This window comes from Varanus komodoensis, unplaced genomic scaffold (assembly GCF_004798865.1).
Source record: "Varanus komodoensis strain SLA01 unplaced genomic scaffold, ASM479886v1 scaffold1, whole genome shotgun sequence".
NCBI lineage: Eukaryota > Metazoa > Chordata > Lepidosauria > Squamata > Varanidae > Varanus > Varanus komodoensis.
The window spans coordinates 67659669-67680424 of record NW_025335268.1 but is presented as its reverse complement, the minus strand read 5'-3'; the positions used below and the strand labels follow the sequence as shown (position 1 = coordinate 67680424).

Here is a 20756-nt window from a genome sequence, read left to right as displayed (position 1 = left end):
CGGGATGTTGGCCACTGGTCTATAATTAGTGGCCATCTCTGGATGCAGTGACGCCTTCTTCAGGACCGGTCGGACTACCGCCTCCTTTAAAGGGGCAGGCACCTGACCCTCCCTCAGAGAGGCGTTAACGGCTATGCCACTAGCATGTCAATATTCATGTGATAAGTCTAAAGCGGAAGCTGCTAGATTAGCACTTGATTAGGCCAAGGCACAACAGGCCTCATTCTGGTAGTGACGAACTATTGTTCATAAGTATGTTGAAATGGAGCCAGCAAATTCCCAGTTTTGTAAGCCATCTTGCTTTTGCAGATCTTTTGCATGGCCAGCTTTCTTCTTTAGTATACCATTTGACTTGTGAAAGTTCAACTACTTGTTTGTAAAGATTTTATTATGCAATACTATTATTTTGAGTTGTTGAGATCAGCATTGCTGAGCTAAGGATCTTTCTAAACAATGTTCTTCAGCAATCCTCTGGAAATAAAATTATCTTACCACAATTTGTGGGCATAACAAAAACTGTGAAAAGTTGCCCTTAATTGAAACTGAATAGTAGTTCCATTTTTATTGAATTTATTCTACTCAAACGTGTATACTCATGGCAATCCTTCAAAAATGCACTCATAAAAATACTATCAGACTTCTCAGCTTGTCCCACACCAAAATAATAGAACAGCATTGCCAAATATAATCGATTCAGCAGCTTGCTGATTTAAAACAAGCATGAAATCAGAAATAGTTGCTGAATACATACATATTTACATTATGAAATATAGCTGTTTTGACCACTGACCTTGACTGTGCAGAGTTTGAATATGCATTATGTCTCCAGTTAAATAAAATCTAGTTTTTTATGGGAAATACAGAGGCTTTTGAATTAACTTTGTGGATGGTAGACTACGGAGGATGCTATTATGATAATAGATCATTTCTGGACTTTTGGAAAAAAGCAACTGCTTGTATTTGCAGAGGAGGATTGCCAAGCATACACTGCATATTGAAGATGAAATCAAAATGCATTCAGTGAATAAAGGAACTATATACACACTTTTAAAAATACTACTTTTTAAAAGGATAGCAAGAAATTCGCCATAAGAAAAAAAGAAAGTATATTATTTTTACTGCTTTTATACCTTGCACCTATACATTTATTTACTTCCTTACCCACAGAGACACATTATTCTAGGCCTGAAGTTTCTTGAATTAAATATTTAAATTAAACTTTTATATTAAGTAAGCAAATTATAAACAAGTACAGTAAACAAAAACAACCAAAATGGAATCTATTCCGAAGTCAAATTTCATCTTCAAGAAGTTGTTCAAGAAGGCACCCACTGTAACTTTAATTTTATGAGCTACTAAAAATGCCATTTTATATATTTTATATATATAAAATTTTATATTTTATATAAAATGATTTTATATAGTTTAATAAACATATACAAGCATATACTCTCTAACAATTACAGGGAACCTTACATGGCTCACAAAAACCATACAACACCCATTGAAATCATAACTTAAAATCAACAGCCACATTTTAAAAATCACAGTTAAAAACAATGCAGATGCATCAAACAGAACATCTGCCCATATGGAAAGCTGTCTCAAATGACCAGATTTTCACATGATGGCAAAAAAGTAAGTCAGGTAGCCCAATTAGGAACAAAAATACATAGTGCAGGTATTGCTGTGGAAAATGCCCAATACTATGCCTCTGTAGACCTCCAAGGATGTGATCCAGAGCAAGACCTCCCCTACAGATTTAAGGGCAGATGGACACATATGTAAAGAAGGCATTTTATATGACAGGGCCCTAACACTGTCAGGGTATGCTAATATACAAGATATCAAAACCTCTCATGATCTCTCCAGAGATGTAGCTCTCCTGAGTACTACCACTCCTGCCAAGCCAGGAAAAGCTGTAAAAAGGAAAGGGTTATGGTATCTGGGGAAGTGGGAGGCCTATTCTCTGAGACTGGCTCAGAAAACAAATTAAATCACTGATTTCTTTTCCCTAGAAAGCCAAAGTTGCCCGTTTCTAAGTTACAGACTTTTCAGACAGGTATCATACAAACACTCTGCCCCAACAGTTCTAAATACTGAACATGTGGTCAACTAGCAATGGATTGTCTTTGCTGTGAATCCATTTATTACAGAGCGAACACCTATATTGGCTTGTCCTGTGCAATGGAAAAAGTAGCTTGATTCTTATATTGAATTTTAGGTTTGGGGATTAGTGGATCACTTGGATTAATTCCTCCCCCATATGTCTTAACGCCTTCCATTTGCTTCACAAGACAAAGCTACTGTGTTCCCAGTTTAATGGTCTGTACTATGCCTTGAATATCTGTGCAAAATTTTAAGTATCTCTTTTTGATCTTAAAGTCCACATAGTCACCTACAATGAATAAATGTATTTCCAGTCAACCATTCATGACTTACAAATTTGAAGAGACTCCTTCATTCACTCCTTGCACCTGGCAAAGGTGGGCTCACATGCCGTCAGCTCAATACATGTTTAAGGTCACACCCTGACTGTGTCTATTTCACTGGGTCAAAAGGATGATATCTGGATGTGGGAGACTTCTGACTTACTATTCTCGAATGCTCTGATGTGATTACTAAGACATGCTGGCTTTCTCTGGAAAGACCTCATTTAGCTCCTTAGTTTACCAGGGACATGGAACAACAAAGACAGGGTGACAAGTTGAAATGTAGGAAAATTCAAAGCAAATCCAAACATAAAAGCTCATCTTAAGAGCTTTTTTTTTACCTTGAACAGCATGATTTAAACTAATTTAATCAAATAAAGCAGGAAACAGGATTCCTAATATCCTACTGCATTCCTCCAGACAAGATTCAAAGCAGCACTTTTCCAAACTGGAAACAAAGCACAGTGAAATAGCAGAGTACTCCCTGTCTTTCCCCCATCTCTTTCTCTTTGGAGAAGCTGGAGGAAACGCAAGAATCTATACACACTGGAAAGTATTAATCAAGAATCTACACACTCTAGAAAGTATTAATTCTAAGGAAGACAATGACTACCCTAAAGAGTCCTGTCTGAAGTAGGTTTTGAACTGGTGACTTTTCACTGCAGCAGAGCAAACCAACTTGCAATTCAGTTATTTTATCTGGTATATTAGCTCTACATATTAGCTCAGGTTCACTGATGAAGAAAAGTTCACCATACAAAACTCTAAAGATAGCATAATGTTATCCTCACTAACTATAAATTAGCCACATAATTGATTTTTTTCCTCTAAAAAGGGAAAACAGTATGATACGGCTGTTCACTAATAGCATTAGCTCACTAATTACTATCCATGATTCATTTGTAGCATTCTAAACCTGATTAATGTCAGGTCAAGTTTAACATATGACGGGGTTTATTAGTAATGCTTTGCTATCCCACAGCTTGTCAGTCTTTCACAGCGAGTGCCATCTGTTACATGAGGGAATAACAGTCAGAGCACTGGTAGCTCTGCGATACTGCAAGTCACATATAGTATGCTTTTAAACTTGCCCAGGGCAGTTCACCTCATAAGAACTCACTGTATTACAAAACATGCTTTATGGAGTACTTGCTTACTTAAAGGCTATTTGTAGAACTGCATATTCTTTTATTTCACTGGAATCAACAATCATAGCACATGCAACATGCTAGATCTTAAAATATTATTGGTTGAGTCTAGGCTTAGTCATACTTAGTGTAAACACAAGGAAAATGTGACTTAAGTTAATTTCATTGAGTCTGGCCCCAACTATCTAACTGCTTCTTGAAAGTTCTATGCAACTATAATACACTATATAATACACTAGCAATATAATCACTATAGTGATTATATCAAGGTACTGTTTAATGTACACACTTTTTACAATTGATCTTACATGCCAAACACAACTTGCCTGCTTATATTACTATTGGAAGCACACTAGAAGAATGCTCAAAGTGACCCACAAACCATGCTCATAAATACTTAAAGGAAACTGGGTTGTGCCATTTTATCTCACAATTATTTTGGCATCTATATCTGTCACATCTATGGATCTTAGGGCTGTCCTTTTCAGCTAATTGCTGGTAGTGCAACGTACCTAATGCTTCTGTTAAACTTATGTTTTGGCAATGTCCAGTAGCTGTTTTGTAGGGGGAAGAGGTCATTACACATTTTGAACTGAAACAGTCTTTAAGTCAGCTGATATACACTTATTTCACTACTTCATGGACATTAATGATCAACATAAATGGATCCTCCACATTCTTATAACAGCTAGAAGATTAATATCCCAACAATGGAAGCTTAAATGCTCACCCCCCTATAATGCAAAGTTTTGCGGAACATACAATGTTTGCATCACTGTAGTATACAGATGCCACCTTTAAATTAATACTTGTTGGTTACCTGGTCCACTTTTGCTGAAGCCTGTAACTATAAGGTGCATTTCCACATGCACTTTATATATATTCATTGCACGAATGTCTACAAATTCATCTGTGTATATTTTTAAAGCTCAAAATTAAAACCAATCAAAACTTAAACTGGAATTATAAAGCTGGAAGTCAAGCCATGTAATTGTAGATAGGCAGCATTCCCCATGGTTCATTTAGTCTGTGCCCCAAGGCAAGATGTTCAGTACCTAGTACATCACTGCCAGATGGTCACTGCAGAGTCTCTGTTTATTTCTAAGAGGATTCCATAATACCCTTGGTGATATCCTTGCTGAACTGAACTTACAAAAAGGATTCTTTTTCCAAATGCTTAACTGTTCCTCATAAGATTTCCAAATTGCTCCCTTAAGAGTGAAATCCTACACACATGTAGTCTAAAATATTATCATGAATTATTAAAATAAGCCCCAATGATTTCAAAAGGGCATACTCCCAAAATAAATGGTATAGGATTGCAGTTGAAATAGCTGAAGAGTCTAATGATTTTCAAATATCTACACCTCTTCATCACATACACATATGATTCAACTGAAATATAGGAAAGGGAAACTGACTTACCTAAAATCTGGCAGAAGTTGGTTTAGATCAGGGGTCCTCAAACTTTTTCAACAGGGGGCCAGTTGGTGCCAGCGATGGGCACGGGCCGCCAAGGCGGTGTGGGCGGGGGGCATGAGATGGGGCGGGGGGATGAGGCAGGGGCAGGTGCATGCGGAAATCTTTTTCTCTGAGCAAGTCCAAAACCATCTCCTTGCGAGCAAGCCGCCGCTGGGTGCGGGTGCGGCAAGTCCAAAACCTCTATGATGGGCTGAATAAATGGGTATGGCGGGACGAATCCAGCCCACGGGCCGCAGTTTGAGGACCCATGGCTTAGATAATGGAGGGGTCTGTCAGATGTGCAATATAATATTCTCAAATATTTCAGAATATGTAATACTCAAATATATATAATATTCTCAAAAATATGTTATATTATATAACATAATATTCTCAAATATTATATAATATTCATAAACATATATTCTCAAGCATGTTAGTGGTTATTTTTACAGCATGTTTCAGTATTCCACAGTGTTACTTTTTCTAAAAGTACAACTTTGTCATTATTCCCCAATTTGTTTTCAAGTACCACTCAGAGGAGAAGGACAACATATTTGAGATTATTTTGGTGTAAAATGCTGGAGAACACTTCAAATGGAAGCAAGACCCTTATGTGCACAACGGACCATTTCAAAGAAAATATTTTTCAGCATTTAATTTACTGCACATTTGAATCAGAAATAAGAAATAAACAATGGTTATATTCACACATGATGCTAAACCACAGATAAGCATCACAAGAACAAAACACAACAATCCTTGCATTTAAGCACTTTCCCTCTTTGCCTTGTACAATTGCAAAGAGGAGTCTAGAAGCTTTTGCTTCAGTTTTAAATCAAGTAAAAAGTCATGACATGCATAGCTGAGCAACTTGTGCTTAACTGTAACTATAACTTGTTCAAACCAACCAACTTGGGAGGAAGAAACAGAAACACATGAACCCATTAACTGAGATTAACTTTACTTTTTACCTATTGACCACGTCCAATTAGTGGGTTTATGCCCCTTGGCAGCAACCTGTTACATGATATAGCTATCTGCCTTGGAAACCAAGGGAACTTTAAAAAGCAGTCTGTGGTATAGCATGTCTGCTCTTCCAGGTTAAAAAAAATACCTGCCCAAAGAAACCTTTAGTATGACAGCCACCACAATTAGACAATGCTGAACAACACAAGTTATTATGCTTAATATTCTATAATATTCTATTATCAGTTACTGAAAATGATGCTACTAAAATACAGTGGGGTGAATTAAAAATGCATATCGTTCCAAAGATGTTTTGTGTTCAAACCTCCTATGGGTCCTTTCCCAGTTAAATGTACAGAAAAGATATATAGTATGATTTAGACAAGTCCATGTTTACTTAAAATATAATAAGCATGCCTAAAATAATGCAACTATTTTTACAAAAATAAAATATAATAAAAAGGGGATATTCAAGTTTCCAAAAGTAATTATTTTCCAGCTACACAAACAATCTTATAATTCATAACAACATTCCCCTAGAAATGAATATATTTTCTGTGTAATCCAGGGCCTGATAGGAGAACTCAAGAAGAAGCCAAGCTAATGTGTGATCAAGTCCTCATTAGAAACAGCTGTATTACAAACTAGCATGACCAGGTCAAGGAACTCCTTAAGGCCAAAAAGAATGTTAGCATGATCAGGGAAGGAAAAGATGCTTCTCTTCCTGGTTCATACCACTCTATTTCCATTATTATGTGTGTCATCTGAATCCCATTACTGTGGTCAGTGTGGGTAGTTTCCAGACCACCCAGGAAACTAGAACAAATTATGAGTTTCAGGGTGGTTTAGAAGCCATCCCCACCAGCCCCACCTTGCCAAGTATGGATGATGTAGAAACTCACATGCTACACTGGGCTGGGAAGAGAATCCATCATAACTACCTTTCATTCCCCAACCATGCAAACCCTTAAAATCTACCTGTCTTCTTTCACCTATGGAACCGTATCTGTTTACAACTTTCTCTGTAATGCAAAAAATATCATACAAGAGTTGGGCACCCTCTCTAAAGTACTAGAGAAGGGGCAGAGGGTAGTCCATAGTTCACTTGCACTCTAAGGCACTTAGTCGGGGAAAGACAGCACAGCTGCAGGAATAAGCCTTGGTATCTCCCCAGCCTCAAGATTAGAAAGACAGCTTGGGATTGTATCAGTGCTTCACATCCACATACTCAGAGCACCATGGAAATGCAGAGCAACATAAACCATCATTTATAGGTGTGGAGAAGAAAATGGAGCTTGCTTACTTTCACACTGTGCTGCTGAGGTGCTGAAACACAGAGCAGCCACAAATGTGGTCCTCTTTTCCATCTAGCTAGGAGTTACAGAGGAAATCATGACGCATTCCTGCAATTGTTTTGGGCTGTTACCATCCATCTGTAGCAATTATTTCCCTATCTTCCCAGTTCTAGCCCTGCAGCTGGTGAGGGAAGCAGGGAACTGTCAGTGACTTCATATTGTGTCTTGCTACCTGAAATGAGGTTTACCAACATAGAAGAACCTTTAGTGTGAGTAGTTTCCAGACGACCCAGGAAACTAGAACAAATTGTGAGTTTCAGGGCAGTTCAGAAGCCCTGATCATCTGATTTTTTAAAGCTAAAAACCCTAATGAGGCAAGGTTCCGAACTGCATGAAATTTGTAAGGACCCTGTTCAGGTCTTTGCACCAGGCACATGCACATTTATTTATAGCATTTATATACTGCTACACACCTAAACAGATCCTAAAGCAATGAGCAATGGAAAGCTTCAAAAAACAAAAGAATAGCATTCTACATTTAAACAAGAAATCAGTTAAAAACAAGGAAGGTCAACCAAGGAAGCCTTCCTCATCAGTGAATACAAAAAATCACAGTGAGCCTTCACAGCCAAAGATACCAAAGTCTGCTAACACGCCAATCTATACCACAGTACTAACACCAGGATGGGGATGTAACCACCATTGTCAAAAAATACCGAAACTGCCAGATATGATACTTGATTTCCTATATAAATATACAGAACTATTCTGTACCCTTATACAATATACATGTGCTTAAATTGGTTAACTAGCAAAATTCTAGTGTCGCTAGAGCAGTTTTTCCCCTCAGTGGAAAAAGGCTAGAGCAGTTTTAACCCTCAGTGATGGCTCCCAAGCCAGGTATATTATGGCAGTTTTCCTGCTGGATGGTAGTCAGACGAGAAAATGGAGCAACTTCAAAATCATAGTTTGCAAAGTGACATGCTCATGTGTCTGTACTCCCAAATAAATTCTCCTTTGTACTATAGCTTGATTTCAACATGGTTTAGTGTTCTATAGATATAAACATATAGTCTAGATTTTGTTGTAGTATAGGCAGCCCACTATAAAAATAGGCCCCGTCAGTGTTTAAGCATGATCACTTCAATCCTAGAACATAATTTAAACAAACTAAGGAAGAAAGAAATTTCAAAAGATAGGTAGGCTGTGAAAGAGATCGCTCTTTCTAAGCCAGTTTGCAACTTGCTTCTACGTTTACACTAACCTAAAAACTGAAAAACTCTCACTGCACACATTATATTCATACTATAGTCATGTATAGCCCATTCTTAATTATGTCAAGATTTCCATGTTAAAACCAAATATATCTAGATATACTATGTTAGCATATGAGAACAAATTGTGCAATTATGTTTTTCTAGCAGTAGTGTTTTGTCCATAAAGGCCAGAACATTTTAATTATTTCCCTATTATTTGTCAATCCTGCTTTAATTTATACAATAATTTAATTTGAATCAACAGTTCCAAGTATGCTTCAAACAGAGATAACAAAATGTTTATTTGGTGCCACACAGAGATAATCCATCTTGCAAAAGTACTGATAATGTGGCTCAATATTAAACCATCAAAACTTACAGTGACAGATCTGTATTGTATCAATGAAGATGTGTATCTGCTTGCTCTCTAACCACAATTAGATGATCATGACCACCCGACAAGTTGACTTGCATGTTGTTGTTACTTCCTGCAGGCATTCCCCTATCCTTCCCATTTCTGATGGAACTATGGGACCTAACTGATTTGCTTATGGTATTCACTGATAAAGTAGTATACATAAGTAAATATCACTATTACAGCCGTACATTAGCACTGAAGTAACTTGGGAAGACAAGAAATTGCTGGTCACAGCAACATCATCTGTGAAATTCCAAGAAAAAAAACCCAGAGGGCAGTGGGCCATACCAGCTGGGAGGCTATAGCAGTAGATTATAGCTATATGGTGTAATGATCAAATACAAACAATGAGTGCGGCCAGCTGTTAGGAAAGGCAAGAACAGGGTGGGAGAAACTGTAACCATTGGAAGTGAGTTACAAAGAAAAACCACAGCCTAATGGGCAGGTCTTAATGTTATAAAATAAATTCTGTGCTCTACTTGCCAGCTTGGAAACCTCTATGATCTAGCATATATTATTTAAGCTCGGAAACATTGCAGTTGGTGGTGTTAATCGGGATCTCATCAAAGCCATTTTTCATAATATGACTTGAAAGTAGAAAAATATTTTGGTACATGTACTACAGAAAAAGAGATAGTGAAAAATAATAGCAAAACTAAAAGATATTAGCTTTGATGTTAGGTGTAAATTCTCTTCCAGTTTTCTTGAGATACTGGACAAATGGAGAGAGAGAAAGCAAAAATGACATATTGAAAAAGAGAAGGAAAAAGGAAGGAGAGAAAATGGAAGAAGATGACAAATAGGGCAAAAAACAAGAAGGAACAGATGGAGCTGGGAGAAGAGCAGGGAGAATAATAGCACCAATTCTGGCAAGAAACACAGGGCTGATATAGGTGAGGTGATTCAGACCTTCCAGAAGGCATGGAAAATGAAAACAAAACTGAAAATAAAACAAAGAAAGGAGGTCATGGTTTTGGCAAAAGAAGAGCTCCAGATGGTGTCAATTGTTTCTCTACCTAGCAATGGAACCCAAAGCATCCAGCAATACAGGCAGTTCTCCTTGTCTTGTCTAATGTAATTTTAGTTCTATTCCCTGTCTGCTGCTGTTTTCATTTTGTATTGATAGATGGCTGAGTCTCTCAAAGTAGTCCTGGATTAATTACAGTTTATTCAACGGTATGAGTCTGGAACATCATCATTTAAAAACTTTACCCTGTGCTTGAGGGCAACAAAAGAAAACAAAATATTTTCTAAAGACCACAAGAAGTTCAGAAATTTGCAGCTATACAAACATTAAATGGAGCAGAAAAATACAAAAAAAAAAATCAGAACATATATTTGTTTCGGGATTTGAAGAAACTGCCATGCTGTTTTATGGTTCATTCTTAGAGGCAGCGTTTGCTCAATCCAATTCATCTCCTGCTAGGACCAGCTGTCATGTTTAATCACATAATACTCTCAGAAATGACACATCTCTTGTTATACAGTATTTTAAAAAGATTGTGCAAGTTGGCAAATGACATTATTGAACTTTCTGCCCTACTCTTTCACTCAGTGTAACCTACAGTAATCCTAAATTGGGAAGTTACCCTGTGGATTAGAGGACTAAGCGTAGCAACCAGATTATGCTAGAAAGAACTAGCAAATTCTAAAGTTTCTACAACTTTGGTTATTATGATGAACCAGCCATCCCAACCTAGTGCCTTCCAGATATTTTGGACTTCAACTCCCATCAGCTTCAGATGGTCAATGGTGGGTAAGCCTGGGAGTTGCAGGAAATGATAGCAAATCAATGCCATTTTCCTTCCTTTTTTATTATGTAATTTTATTATTGCAAAAGTTAATAAAATCAAGGAAACAAAAAGAGCACTGATAGTCAATCAAAATCACTAAGAAGCTAAGAAATTCACTAATTATAGTTATTAGTCTATGATCATTATGCTTGTATAATATCTACAGGGAAGCAACCTAAGTAGTAGCTCAGTATCTAATGAAAGAGTAAAAATACAGTTTATACAGCAAATAAAAAGCATGAGCTAGTGTGCTATTTTGTGTGACTGCATGTATTAGTCAAGGTGAAAAAAACCCAGCCAACTGTACTTTTGGAATTTGACCAAAAGTCGAAGGGCTTCAGCACAAGAAATAAATGGAAGCTATGGGGTCACAATATATTTCTTATAGTTAGCAAATACAGCAAGAAGAAATCCTTCATTTATCTATTTACGATATATCTGAGTGACTATGATTACATATACATTTTCCTTCTATCTCTAGTGTGATGCTGATTAACTGAAGTTATACTTTTTAATACCATTTCTGCAAAAGCGTTGAGGACTTGACCTCAGTTAACAATGTAAGACCAATTCAAAAGTATATGAACATCACTTTAATTCCTTGACAGTTAATGAGAGATTTAGGTTATTGGGCAGTAAAGAAATTAAATTAATTAATTTTTCACACCTCAATATGTGAATCAATCCCTATGGAAAGCATCACATCTGAGATCCCATGAAAATTCTGTCCCTGGCATTTGACCTCATTTGAAATACAGAAGTTATCATATCATACTGCAATCCTCAGGTAATAAATATGCATCTATGAACCAATTTTGAGATAATTAATTATCAGAAGTATTGTGAACCCAACTGCAGTTTTTCCCTCATCACACAGGCTCAACTTGTTATACTTACTCTACACATTTGGCCAGTCTTAGCAAGATCTACCCTAGTTCCTGCAAACGAGCAATCTCAAAATGTCAATATTTCATATTGTATTAAGCAAGAAAGACATCACCTGGCAGCCAAAATATGATTAGGCTTTAGTTCAGCCACCAGGAATGGTCAACCATGATTTTTGTTTACAGGCCTATGCAGAAGGTTAAAGCATGTGTATGTCCAGGAAATCCAGATGTCGCAGTTGGAGAATAAGATTGAAACTAGGCAATGCACATCAGTGAAGTCTCTATATGCATTCTAACACTGTAATACATTGTGTTGAATTAAGATGTGAAAAATTAATGTATTAACGAAAGATGCAAAAATCATCAGAGATTTATCAGTTAATTGCAGAGAGAAATGAAAATAAGGATAATAGCTTCAAAACTAGTTGGGAAAGAGTGATTAGCTGTCCAATTACAAAACAGATGTGGCAGAAATGTTTTTACAAGGCCTGACATTTGCCTCCTGTGTTAATATGAAAGAGAACATTATAAAATATTACAGCAATACTATTTGACACCAAATCTGCTGGGTCATACTTACGGGAACTGTGAAGACTGGTATTGGCAATGCAGAAGTGACAACACTATGTTTATGCATATTTGGTGACTATGCTTTGAAGTTTACCATTTTGGGGAAACGGCTGTATATGCAATAAAAGTAAGTATGCATGTTTTGATGCACAAGTATGACAAGGAAAATATGAATTATGAACATAGCAGGGGTGTCATTTGATGAAGCACCTGGGATACAAAATGCTAGCATAAGACATACTGTGATAAGTTAGGGTCCCCACCTTCTGAAGATTCAATCATAATATTCAGAAAAGGTAATGCTGAGAATACAGTACTCCAAAGTAAGCAAAATGACCACCCATAACATATCCAGTTCACATATATTATGAATTTAAAGTTTAATTTTTAAAAAAATATTTAATGAGTTCACTGATTTAGAATTTAAATTTTAAAATTTTACTAAAATATGTTTCTATAGTATATCTCAACACCTTTAAAAATGTGAAATATTTTGGTATAACCCTGATCTGTTCACACAAGCATTGAACACCTGCAATTTTATACAAGTGTTAAACTGTGATTGCCAACCATCTACCCTTTTAATGTAACTTACACTACCAGCAATTGCTATCCCTGGCAGTTCTCAGGATAGCTTTATCTATAGATCCATGAATTTATCTATAGAAAGTAATCTTTTGGCAGTAATGTCACAAATTAGCTACCATGATCAAAATTATTAAAAGTTTTGCTTTCTTGAATTTTTTGCTTGTTCACTGAATGCTAAAGCAACCTATTCACATTTTCTGACAACCAGGGAAGCATGCCATTTGTGTTTCTGATAAACCACAAGATAAATACCAAATTACTGTTTTCATAGAAATTATTTAAGTGAACTATAGTAAACAGAGTTTTCATTTGAAGAAATTAATTCTAAATTTCCACAGAAATAACATCCAAAGCAATAAAGCAACTATAAGATAGCAAAATAATTGCGCATCTTTAAATTCCTACATCACTGTCATATTTAGTTGCTCTCTTGACTCCTAAAGTGATCCCACCCCCTAAACTCATTTATCCAACAAAGAATAGGTTTGATCACTGAAATATATGGAAAGGGAAAGGGAAAGCATTAAGCTGCCTGGCCAATCTCATCTCATTTTTCTACCAATAAACCTTTGAATATGCAAGAAAACAGAATTTCTGGTGGCAGGAGGTGCAAATCACAGCACCCTTCTTCCTGTATCTGCTTTGGCCTCAGGAAATTACTGCAAGCAGGAAGAACAGAAATAACACCCAATCTACACTTTCTTTTCTAGAAAGACAACCTATTTCCTCATGTAACAAATTCCTCCCCCTTTCTCCTCTGTTCATCTTTTAAAATGCAAACTGTACAGAATCTCTGCTTTCCCCATACTTATCCCTGCAAGCATGCTGCCAGTCAGACTTATGAGATAACGTACAATCAGAGTATATTTGTGCCCATTTATGTTTATAGCACAAAACATTTTATTGACTTTCCAGAGAATTAAATAATCTCTTGCACTGAATTTGCTTAAGGAAAAGTACATAAATAAAAGTGGATTTATAAACATAGAATAAAGGATAGTAATCTGAAGTTGCAGCAACAAATAGTATGCAAGTATCTTATACTCATAAAACAGGGCCAGTGTTTTGTACTGAAGACAAAGTTGAGAGTTACTCACAATTAACATGGTTGATAATCAGGCCCCATCTAAGCAGAAAAGCCAGATGATCAGTTGCACAGCTGCATTAAAATGAAGCCAGTCTTCATGAAACCATTTAAGATGAAAGTGGCTATTGATTATGTTCTTAACTTCTGATGTTCTTATAATCTGCTCTATTGCCAAGGTTCAGAGGTGACTGCCAATACTTACATATGAAAACAGCACCATCCATATTGGAAGGAGTTATAATCAAGCTTGAGGGAAAGCAAAGATTTGCAAACAACAAATAATCTTCAGAAAAATTCTAAGGGAAAGAACCTCAGAAACAGCCTAATGAAGACTGAATGTTCTCCATTGCCAAGTAATGCTAATTGACTGTTGAGGGGGTGAAAAATAGAGGAGAGGGAAATTAATGAAATAGCCAGAAAGAGAGCATCACTGACTAATTGGAACAGTGAACAGGAGCATTCTAAACACTATAACATGTTGTTGCAGGTCCCTCTTGTATTTAATAGAAGAAAATAATTAATTCCTATAGCCACTGATTTAACTGAATACAAAAAGAGAACAGATTGGTAATACGATTTGATATAGTCTGTGACAAGAACAGGACTACATTTCATGAGTTATTTGAAAGTCTAATGACCACTGAAAACCAATTTCCATATGGACTGTAGAGGACACTTTGAGGTAAATACAGACCATATCCACAGTTGTTAGTAAGAGGAAAAAATAATACAAAGTTGGAAAATTGAAAGACGTTGCTCGATATTCTAGTTAAAGTACATGTAACATTCAAAATCTATACCAGAGGACTTCATTCTTCTGTAAACGTTTAGATTTATTCCTTCTCCGATGACCTTTGTGGCATGCTGCAAAGCTCTGCTATTCATTCAGGCACTTACCAATTGAAATAGAACAGAGCTGCCTGCCTGGGTTGATGAGTTTTCCAGATTGACATTTTAGTCAAGGACATAACAGTATGTTATGTTTTATACATGAACTTGCAAGTGTCAGCAGAGCAGTCAAATAAAAAAGTATCTTATCGTAAAAAAAAAAATACTAATGTAAATGAGGCCTAAAGCAAATTACCAGGTACTACTACTGCTAAAAGTGTAAGCAGTGTGGTATATACATGAGACATGGGATGTGTCCAGATTAACAGGGTGTCTCTTGCCACATCCCTAAAATATATGATAAATATATTTTCCGTGAAGGAAATTAGGAGGGTGAGTACTCGGAGGAGGGCTTTCTCTGTAGTGGCGCCCAATCTATGGAATGCGCTCCCCAGAGAGGTCTGCCTGGCACCGTCGTTATTTGTTTTTCGGCGCTAGGCGAAGACCTTTTTATTCAAATGTTATTTTAATTGTTAATATTATTTATTCATTTTATTCTTTGGCCAGGGCGACTTAATTTATATTGTTAATTTATATTATTCTATTTTGAAGTTTATTTATGGTTGTGAGCCGCCCTGAGGCTTCGGCGAATGGGGCAGCATAGAAGTCTCCTAAATAAATAAATAAGATAAATAAAATATGATAAAAGAGCACATGCCATGCCAAGATGTTCAAACCTCCCAGCACCAATTTTCACCTTTAAAACATAAAAAGTTTTCTCCTCACATCTTTTCCCTCTACTGTTTGCCTCCTCAAATGCAGTCACTACTTTTGTTCCAGCTACTGACATGCAAATATTTAGTAAGAGCCATTTAAGAATTTTTCCTGTCCACTTCACCAAAAACGATGCGTAGTTTTAATTCTTTGATCCCCTTGCTTCTGCCCCAGAAATTGGTGGGTAGGTGAGCAAAAATGAGGATATTGGTAATGATATACAAAGAGCAACTTTTGATCAACTCAGGAGCAACAGAAACCAAAACACAGCCCATTTCTTTCCTTCTGGGTCATGATTACCACCTGAAGACTAATCTTGAAAGTATATCCAACAGTCACAGGAGGGTGATCGCCCTCACCCACTTAATGGATCAGAGCTGCAGATGTGGTTCCACTGCTGTAACAGTTTTCCTGCCCATTCCTCTGCTCTGCACACCCTGAAAAGCCACTTCTGAGGATTATTGTTAAGGAACGTAGAGGAGCTGTATGGGAAGCAGTGCAAGAGGCTTTTCTTGCAAGGGGTAGCTGACAGAAATAGCACACACACACATCTTCTGCTAACATTAAGGGCTGTTTGGAACCAACTGGAAATTCCTGCACAGCCATATGACATCTTCTGTTACAAATCTTTCCACATAAATCAAAGTCCTTGAATATGGTAATGAAGTGATGACTGGCCACACAAACTGGATACACAGCCTATCCTTTATTCAATCAATTCTAAAACTATAGCCATTATTTGAGTATACTTGTTTCACAAAGGCACATTTGGTGAAAGCAATGACGTGGCTGCTGCATATTTAGCCTTTCAGTGCATTATCATACCATCAAAAAAAGAATCAGGGTACAATCATATGCATGCTTGACAGAAAAACAGCATACAACTCATAGCATTCCTCAGCTTTTCTTCTTTAAAGGCACTCCCTCACATACTATCTTTAATATCACTGTCCTTTTAAAATCCTACGGAAATATACAGAAAACAAAGTTTATTGCTCCCCTATATTTGGGAAAGCAGTTGACTAATAGAATGACAAAATTTGTTCTATTTATTGAACAATATTATTCTATGTTATTCTATTAATACTATCTAACTATAGCTCTAGTTAAATTATCCACATCCCTGGCTAAATTGACTTTCGGAAATTTTAAAGCACATTGAAAACAGGAACTATCACTGTGGCAAACACTGTTTTCATACAGCCCTTGCTTCTTCCTACAGCAGGATTCTACTCCTCCTTTCAGAACCCATTAAATAAAGTCAGTAATAGCTACTAATATATCCCTCATAGGAGTATCTCTGAATCTGAGATCCAAGGCAATTCTTTTCCAAAGTCAGCTCTTTTTTTCTTTTTCAAATTAATAGCACTTTCTAAATCAAAAGGCTAACCTTGAAAAAATAAGGCAATGGACAGAACAAACAAGTGCAATACATCCAAACTAGAAAAATGCAAAGCTTAGAAAAAGGAATCAACCACTCTTTTTAACATTAAAAAAACTTTTTATAGAATACTGGCCTAATAATATTTTCTATACTAGAGAGGTATAAATAAATGTGTGTGTTTTTGAAGGTATTTAGCTCCTTTTTTGCTCTGCAAAAATGTCAGCTATTGGATAGCTCAGAGCAGGAAATTCCCTAAAACCTATCTGCTTCTCCTTACTTTTAGCATTAGATAGCAGAGTGCGAGAGAAGCAACATAATATCCATCCAAGGCCAAAGAGAGAGAGAGAAGAAAGGGTCAGTCCTCTAAGTCACCTCCAAGCCTGAGCCCATTCTCTGCAGGAAGGTAATACAGCTACTATTCTCTGCTACCTGGGAACTGCAGGCCATCTGGTTAGGAGCAGGAAAATACTCATGATTATACGACTGGAATACAGAAGTAAAAATGGGAAGAGGAACAGGTAGGGATACCAGGCAATATTGTTGTATTGTCCAAAGGCAAGATAAACCTGTGAACAGATTATCTGTCTCTATAATAAAAGAGGCAGATGCTACCTGCAATACTCATGTAGAAAATTACCTGTAACACAACAGAGAATCACTGAACTATTCTGTGGACTCCATGAAACATGAACCCAGAAAATAATTAGCACATGGACAAGGACAGTACCACAACACAGAGAAATGCAAAGATGTGCATGTTGTCACCACAGGCAACTTTTAGTTCAGTGTTTCTCCACTCCAAAAGGGTTTTTGCAGTATTCCTGTTGCTGTGTTATGCTTTAATAAAGCACACACCTTGTGTAAATTCCTTTAAGTAAACTGAATGTGTATGCATAAAACTGAGCAGAAAAGAAACAACATAAAATTGTATCATATGAAAGAAAGAGAGCACCTCAAGGCAATTGAACCTCAACTTACTATTATGAGTAAGGTACAGAAACCATAACAGCAACAAAAGTGACCACTAGGTAATTTTTAAAGATATTAAAACAGTTATTTTCTAAACCATTTATTTGGCTGGGTGTTTAACTTCTTTCAACTCTATGGACTATGGATGACATAGCTACAATAGTGAAGGTTAATTTGCCTAAATGTTAGACTCTACTGTCCAGCAGCAGCAATAACTGATAAGCCTATCTATATTTTCTTTTATTCTTTCCTCCTTTATTTGGAGACATTTGCCTAATTCTAGACTTAGGACGCTCCATTTTCCAAGGATCTCAGAGGTTCACACAGCTATGACAAAACACTATTTATTCCACCTTTTCCACTCATGGTAATTTACATTGTATGGAATTCATAACAATTTATCTGTTGAAAAAAGAGGATACAAGGGCTGTACCTCACTTACATTTTTGGAGGGGTGCAGGGAAAGAGAAGGAATCCAGACAAGTTCATAAGCCCCCTAAACCACTAATTCCAATCTTGGCATTCCCTTCCCCCAGTAATTTAAAATTTTAAGAACTTCCATATTTGTGTTTTTGTCTAATAATGCATTACATTGTGCAAAGGAATTGCTAGCAGGCCAATGGTTTCTCCTCATTATGCCAAGGGGAGATCAAGGGAGACATTTCTGCTTGGCCAGCTGCCTTTGCTTCTGTGAACCATTGGGAAAGCAGAGGGAAGGGAGAGGAAACAGCCAATTTAGAAGTGCTTTGGTTTAAAATGGAACAGAAAAGAATGATTGGATTGATTGCTGATTTTATTTAGTTCTTTTTTGTACAGAGCGGATATGCATATTTTATCTTAACAATAACCAATCATATATTAGAAAGTCAATTATGAAAGAAAATTATTAATTGCTTATTTGTATACAACTTTTATAAACATTTGTATTCAATTATTATATACAACTTTCCAATAATAATGGCTCTCATATTAATTGCTTTTCAAAAGCAACTTACAATCACAGTATTATATTATTAATTTTTTAGACCCTGTCTTTTCTACATGGCACTGAAAGCATCATATGCCAAGTTCCAGGCATATTGCCATCCAGGCACTTAACAGAAGCAGCCCTTCTTAGCTTCAGCAGGACTGCTGCATAACTGCCTTCAAAACATACTTTTCCCTGACAACAAATAATTAGAAAGTACATAGGCAAACTATACTTGAACAACAATTACTATGGCGGCCAAACTGAAGGAGGAGGATTGCAATTAATAGGAGTCTATTCCTGAGGCTTCTCCAGACTCCATACCACTGTGGATCTTCATGTGTCCACAAAATGCTAAGCTGTCTTATATAGCCATTAACAGCAAGCAGAACAATCACAGGTATGGCTTCAGCACCCAAGTTGTCAAGAAAACCCAATCTATGCCAGTGAAGATGGAAACTTGAAGCATGGTTCAAGTCAGAAGACATGTCACCATAGTGTTTAATGATTCATTAAATCATAAATCTGAATTATAAATTAGACTTCCTTCAAAAAATTCTTAAAGAACATTCTAACAAGGTTGTGGTGTCAAGAAAAGAACCACCACCTGAAATCAGGCAAAGAAATCATGTGCCAGTGCAGCCCCATAATGTACAGCCCACGCTATAGAAGAAAGTCCAATTCTCTTGTGAGTGTTTTCAGTTAGAGAAGGGGAATAAAGATACTGGTGTGTGAGCTACCTTCTTTCTGTGCAACCACTGGCACAACTCTGTGACTGAGTTCACATGATTCAACAACCCATCCAGGGTAACTAGCCACTTACTTCAGAACTTCAGGTGGATTGTTCTGGGACTGCTGAAGATGGGATGGGCTGTTGTGTCTTTTCAACCCAGGCATCTGACCCCATTGCGGGTATGAGGAAGTGGCAGACAAGCAACAGTGTTCCTTGCTGCTCTTGCCAACCTCACCCAGGACACCACCAGTAGCAGCACTCCACAAGAGCTAAGAAGAACTTCAGAGTAAGTGTTGGGGGCTTGGTCTCACCTAGACCAACCATATCCCATTCTGCAGCTACCACTGCTTGTTTGCCACTTAACCCCTTTATTTCTTGAAATCATTTTTCACATTCTCCAAAATGAAAACCAATAGAAGCCCCTTCAAAGTACTAGAGCAGCTGTCACTGATTTGCTACTTTTAAAAAAATGCCCAAGATTTGAGTATTTTTTGTTATTTTCCCCTTTTTTGGCAGAGTTGTACTATTGCAACTATTCCAAATGTGTAGCCTCGATATGTCAATGCCCTGTCAAAGCACAGGAGGCACCATATGTGGACCCTGACAAAGCAAGGCTACAAATAGTTATTTTTCTACTTCGCTTCTTATTTGACAGCTGTCAAGTCATGAGAAGATATTTGCTGGAAAAGATGGTAGTGTGTAAATTATACCCTTCCCAGCAAGATCCTCTAATTTTTCTTTGGAACTGACTGTTCTCAATGCCCTCCATTTCTTTCACCTTTTCCAAAGACTCTAGGTGATCTGGACAATGGAGAATTTGAAGTCACTTATGTTTAAACCTATTTATGAGAGCCCAGAGTTTTGACAGCAGTCAAAGAGCAGGCTTCCTTTTAAAATGGAGGTTTTTTTCAAGATGGGGGGGGGGGTTTGACAGAGGCATATGAAGCCATGACATTCCCAAAAAACAATATCAGACAAAAGGAGAGGGGCAACAACTACAAAAGGGCTTGTGCTTAGTTCAGAGTCAGAAGACAAGGCAAATCCTGCTGTGCCATCTTCTGAAATAACAGCAGAAAACCCAGGGGGAAGAGGCAGGAGACAAATTCATGATGAACCTAATCACCTAGTTTTTGTATGCATATTTCAAATCCAATGAAACCTTGAAAGAGATTTAAAGCCACATGCAAAGAGAATGAC

At 37.0% G+C, this 20756-nt stretch overlaps 1 protein-coding gene across 5 annotated transcripts in view; it reads right to left on the bottom strand.

The window, feature by feature from the left end:
- The window catches only part of RNGTT (RNA guanylyltransferase and 5'-phosphatase), a 152244-nt gene that overhangs the window by 59637 nt on the left and 71851 nt on the right, over positions 1-20756 (bottom strand). The window lies entirely within an intron of this gene.